This window comes from Echinops telfairi, unplaced genomic scaffold (genome assembly GCF_000313985.2).
Source record: "Echinops telfairi isolate 266 unplaced genomic scaffold, ASM31398v2 ScPeMD7_1713;HRSCAF=2227, whole genome shotgun sequence".
In the NCBI taxonomy this organism is placed as follows: domain Eukaryota; kingdom Metazoa; phylum Chordata; class Mammalia; order Afrosoricida; family Tenrecidae; genus Echinops; species Echinops telfairi.
The window spans coordinates 7236979-7241963 of NW_022105611.1; the positions used below are offsets into that span (position 1 = coordinate 7236979).

The 4985-nt window shown below is 39.2% G+C and overlaps 1 pseudogene; it reads right to left on the reverse strand.

Annotated features, from left to right (window-relative positions):
* Window positions 1-1153: 1153 nt before the first annotated feature.
* LOC101659755 lies at window positions 1154-1936 on the reverse strand (annotated as a pseudogene).
* Window positions 1937-4985: the final 3049 nt, after the last annotated feature.

The window sequence follows — 4985 nt, forward strand, 5'->3', positions numbered from 1 at the left end:
GTACAGGTAAGAGCTCTCCACAGATGGACTCCAGGACAGATAAAACCCTCAAAAACAATAATGGGAGTAGCAATACATGAGGGTGGGAGGAAGGTGGGGGGAGAAAGGGAGAATGGATCACAATGATATACATATTAACTGCCCTGCCCCCAGGGAAACTACAACAGAGACGTAGATAGAGACAGCAGTTAGTGTAAGATATGAAAATAATAATAATTTATAAATTATCAAGGGCTCATAAAGGAGAGAGAGTGGGGGAGGGAGGAAAAAAATAAGGAGTTGATACCAAGGGCTCAAGATGAAAGAAAATGTTTTGAACAGGATGATGGTAACATATGTACAAAAGTGCTTGACACAATGGATGGATGTATTGTGATAAGAGCTGTAGGAGCCCCCAATAAACTTAATTATTAAAAAACAAACATAAAAACTCTAGCGTACAAATTTAAAACTAAAAGTTTATCCAAAGTGATATAAATGTTCTAAATGTTAAACTTAAAAAAAATACCTTTTCTATTTGTAAACAGAAGCTGAATAAAACTGATCTGATTGTATTTTTTTAAGTGTGTAGAAAAGAGCTTATATAAAGAGTAATTACATTAAGAAAACATCCCAGCCCAGTCCAGACCCAAGTCCATAAGTCCAATATTATCCCATATGTCCAATACTAGTTCATAAATTCCTCTTTAGACTTACACAGCCATGCAATCATGCTGAATGCAGGAAGATAGGCCAATGGGTGGAAAGTCTTGTGGATCCAATGGCTGTTGAAGCATCTCAGCACTGGCAGGGGTCTCCATGTGGCTCCTTCAGCTCCAGGGCTCTAGCATGTGTTTTTTCAACAGGAATGTCTCGCAGGGAGTGAGCCTATCTGATTGTATTGTTAGAGAATTTGTTCTGAAAATGTGTTAATCATTTGTTGGTAGAAACTCAATATCAATTATGCTGTCATTTGAAACCGAATAGATCATTTTCTTCAGCAACAGAAGTAAGGAGACTAATAAACTACAGGTTAATCATCACATAACACAACCCATGGTCACACTGTGACAATAACGAGGAGTGATCACACTAGTGCGGTCAGTAGAGTCAGCTTGGCCCTTAAGGTCTCACTCTGAAGCTACGAGTCCAGCCTACCTTTGGGAAAATGTTCTCAGTAAAGAGAGACATTGGATGTCTTTTTGTGTTTTCTCAAAGATTGTGTTATTAGTCCTATAGGAGATTGCAATGAGACAGTTCTAGCTGTAGATGAAGCAAGAAGGTAATTGTGTTCTTGAAGAGACATTTGTCTGTCTTTGGATCCATGCTTCTCAATTAGTTCTTAGAGAGGTGCCAACTCGCACCACTCAATCAGATTGAACTCCTGAACAAAGAATATAAAGTGCTTCAATGAGGTGTTGAGGTGGGCCTCCTCTTGCAGCTGCATCATACAATCCAAGTGCTGATGAAAAATATGGGCTTAAACCCTGAAGAGAATAGTTTTAGCCAAAAACATAAGATTTGGAGGAAATAGGACACCAATCTTGAAAGGGAAAAGAATTTCACCATTCAAGCTGATCCTGAACCCAAGTCATCAAATAGTCAATATATTTTGGTGCAGAACATTTGATGGGCTGTTTTATATTAGTACCATCTGCCCAATGATATACCTGTCCTGTACCTGCCGACATCATTGGACAGCTTGCTTCTGTGAAGTATGTTCCATCTAACATGTTGATCTGGTTGAAGAAATCCAGAGTTAACAGCAATCCATTCATTGAGGTCCTCTCCCCCTGGCAACATAACAGCTTGTCTCAGATCCCCCCCTTCCTAGAGTTGCTTCTGCATGTTTTAAGAGTTCATACTGATGAGAACCTTTGGGGATATTCTTTAGTTTGAATGCTTTAGAAGAACGGCTGGTGAAGAGGAAGCTCGTCCCTCCGCCCCACTCCCTCATCACCACGCCATGCCACAGTCAAGATTCAGGCCCCAGAGGAAGCCCTTGGACAACGAGAGCCCCATGCCTCTGCTTCTAGCCGGGATCCAGCGGGTGAAGACTGCTGAATCCGCTCCCCCCTCCACTCATCTGAAATGCCGAGGCTGGAGTGTTTTTTCTTCAGTTATTTCAGTGGGAGATCTGCTGAGTGTATTTTTCCCCATTTAGTTTTCTTTTTTTAAAATACTTTTATTGGGGGCTCTTACATCTCTTATCACAATCCATACATTCCTCCAGTGTGTCAAGCACATTTGCACATATGCTGCCATCATCATTTTCAAAGCATTCTCTTCCCACTTGAGCTCCGGACCCCCATTTGGTTTTCTAACCCCAGGTCTTTGCACATTTCAATATAATGCCTTGTTTTGTCTTTGGAAGCTGCCTTTTGGAACTTTCCAGTCATTATTTCTTGCATTTGCTTTACCTACTCAACATTCTGGAGCAAATTTCAAATTCTGACATACATTTAGTCTTTTCTGACTTTCCTGTCTGTGCTTCACGTAGGAACTCCTGTCAATAATGTTACCCAGCAACTCATCTCATCTTTGATGAGTAGTGTTCAATGCATCAAGTAACAGTTGTAAAATGGCTGTGTGCCATGGACTTTTGAATGAGTCTAAATGAGGGGATGCACCTTTGCTTAGAAATGTAGCATTGTATTTGAATTGGCTTTGCACTGAATGTTCTTAAATTGAAAATATATAAGTAAAGAGCTTCTGTAGTGAATTGCTGGTAGTTTACTAATTAAAAGTCATGATCTTTTTCAAACATATATTTTTTTTTTCTTAAGAAGAAATGCCAAACCATTTGCAGTTGTGTAGATTGCAGCTCCTGTTGGCATATGCATCATGGGGTAGAGCTGCTGTGGACAGGCTGCGACCTTTTGAAAACAGATGCCTGGCTTTTCTTCCAAGATGCCTCCAGTGGATTTGAACTCCACCCTATTGGTTAGCACTCGCTTCATTTTGCTCAACCTTTAATACCTCGCTTGCTAGGAAATCTTTCCTAACCCTTCAGTTTGATTTGGTTGGCCCTTTCCGCACATGTCTGTAGACGCCTACATCTTCTTTTATCCTGGTGTTTATTATAGATTTTGTTATCTTTCTAACATGACTGGAAGTTACTTAACAGCACATTATGCCTTGAATTCACTTGCTATCCTACAGGCCTTCTATATTCACTTGATCTTGAAGGTCTCCTATATGATGTGGATGAAGAGGGACTTCAAAGAGTTTATGGAAAAATGTATAATCGTCCCATTTCATTTTCTCATGAACTTTTGGAAGTCCCTGTGCTTACAGTGTCAGGCACATAGGAAACATTCTGCGAAAGTTTGTTGAGGGACTGAATGACTTAGGATCTCAATGTACAGATTTATATGTTTTACTTTTTACTAATCCATCAGTAACAATTTTGAGCAGCAGGGTCTAGATATGACAAGGTCTGATTTATTCCATCAAATCATTTATTTTTAGTCTCTACTAGAAATCATTCATTAATATATTAAGTGTTAGAGAATAGGGGAAGCTAAGGAATTTCAGATCTGAACTCATTAGTCTTGTATGGAGTCCAAGGTTGTTAGTAGACCTCTCTTTTCACACCTCTGCATTCCTAGCAAAGCTGTCAGGAATTCTGCAGCTGTGCATTTAATTCAGCTGCATATTCTCATGAGGATCCCTAACATCTAACTATGAAATGAATGACTCAGAGTAAGATGGTACTGGGGCTAAATGAAGTGAAGGGGGGTGGGATATAATTACTGAGAGAAGACATGCTGATGTCATGATTTGCCTAATTGAGAAGTTAGTGGGAGATAAACTGCAATGAAATACAAGTATAACCTAGTGATTTATTTTTACCTTTGAAATTATGCTATATACCATTCTTAGCATCATCGTCACAAATGACTTAATAGCTGTATGTACCCTGACATTTATGCCCTTAAAGTCTTTGCCACTTGTGCACCAAGTCCTCAGACCTGTATGATTCTGCTATTTGCAACACTGTCAAGTTACTTTAAATAGTCCCTTTAAATCTGTGTTTTGGTTTCCTTCTACCTTTCATTCAACATTCATTTACTTTATAAATATTGAAATTCCAATACATGCCATGCTCAATGTTGTTATCAAGGGGTAAAATGGTAAACAAAACCAGATATAAGTCGCTACTCTTATGAATTTAGTAATGGAAACAGAATCCCATGTACATACACACTTACTACTCTGATCAATGCAATGAGTGAAAGGTGTAAGAGTCTATGATAGAATAAAACAGATGGACTTGATCTCACCAGAAAGACCATGAAGTATGAGGGGGCTTCGAAGAGTTCATGGAAAAATGTAAAGATAATGGGATTTTCCCACAAACTTGTTGAAGCCCCCTTGCACTTTCCTGAGGCAAGCTGAAATCTGAAAAACTGTAGGAAGTGAAGATACGAGGGTAGGATAATTTATACCTTCCTTCTTGCAAAGGCTTATGAGACTTGAGTTTCTTTATCTTTACTCTCCTATCTTAGAGTTCTCTTCCTGTAGATGTCCCCACACCCAAATGTGGCTTCTACTGAGGACGAGAAGGAAAACAATAAGATTTTTCTTTCCTTTTTATTGTGCTAGAACACATATAACAAAAGTTAATGTCATTTTAATCATTTTAAATGTACAATTCAGTGACATTAATTATTCTCACCATGTTGTACTACCATCATCACTAGCCACTGCCAAAAACTTTACAGAAACTCAATGTCCTTTCAGTAATAATAGAGTTAATAGAACAAATAACAGCACTCAGTGCTTATGCAGGAAAGGGTCCTAACTTCTCACAGCTGATGCGGAAGTCTTTATCCATTCCCTCCTCACATCCCCTGCTGATCCTCACCTGGTAGGTACACCTGGTATGAAACACAGCCAGCCCCCCCCCCAAAAAAAAATTATTAAAATAATAGAGCTATGAACCAAGACAGATGGACACAGTTGGAGCAACTATCTGTGCTGGCCGGAGTCCAGGAAATGTT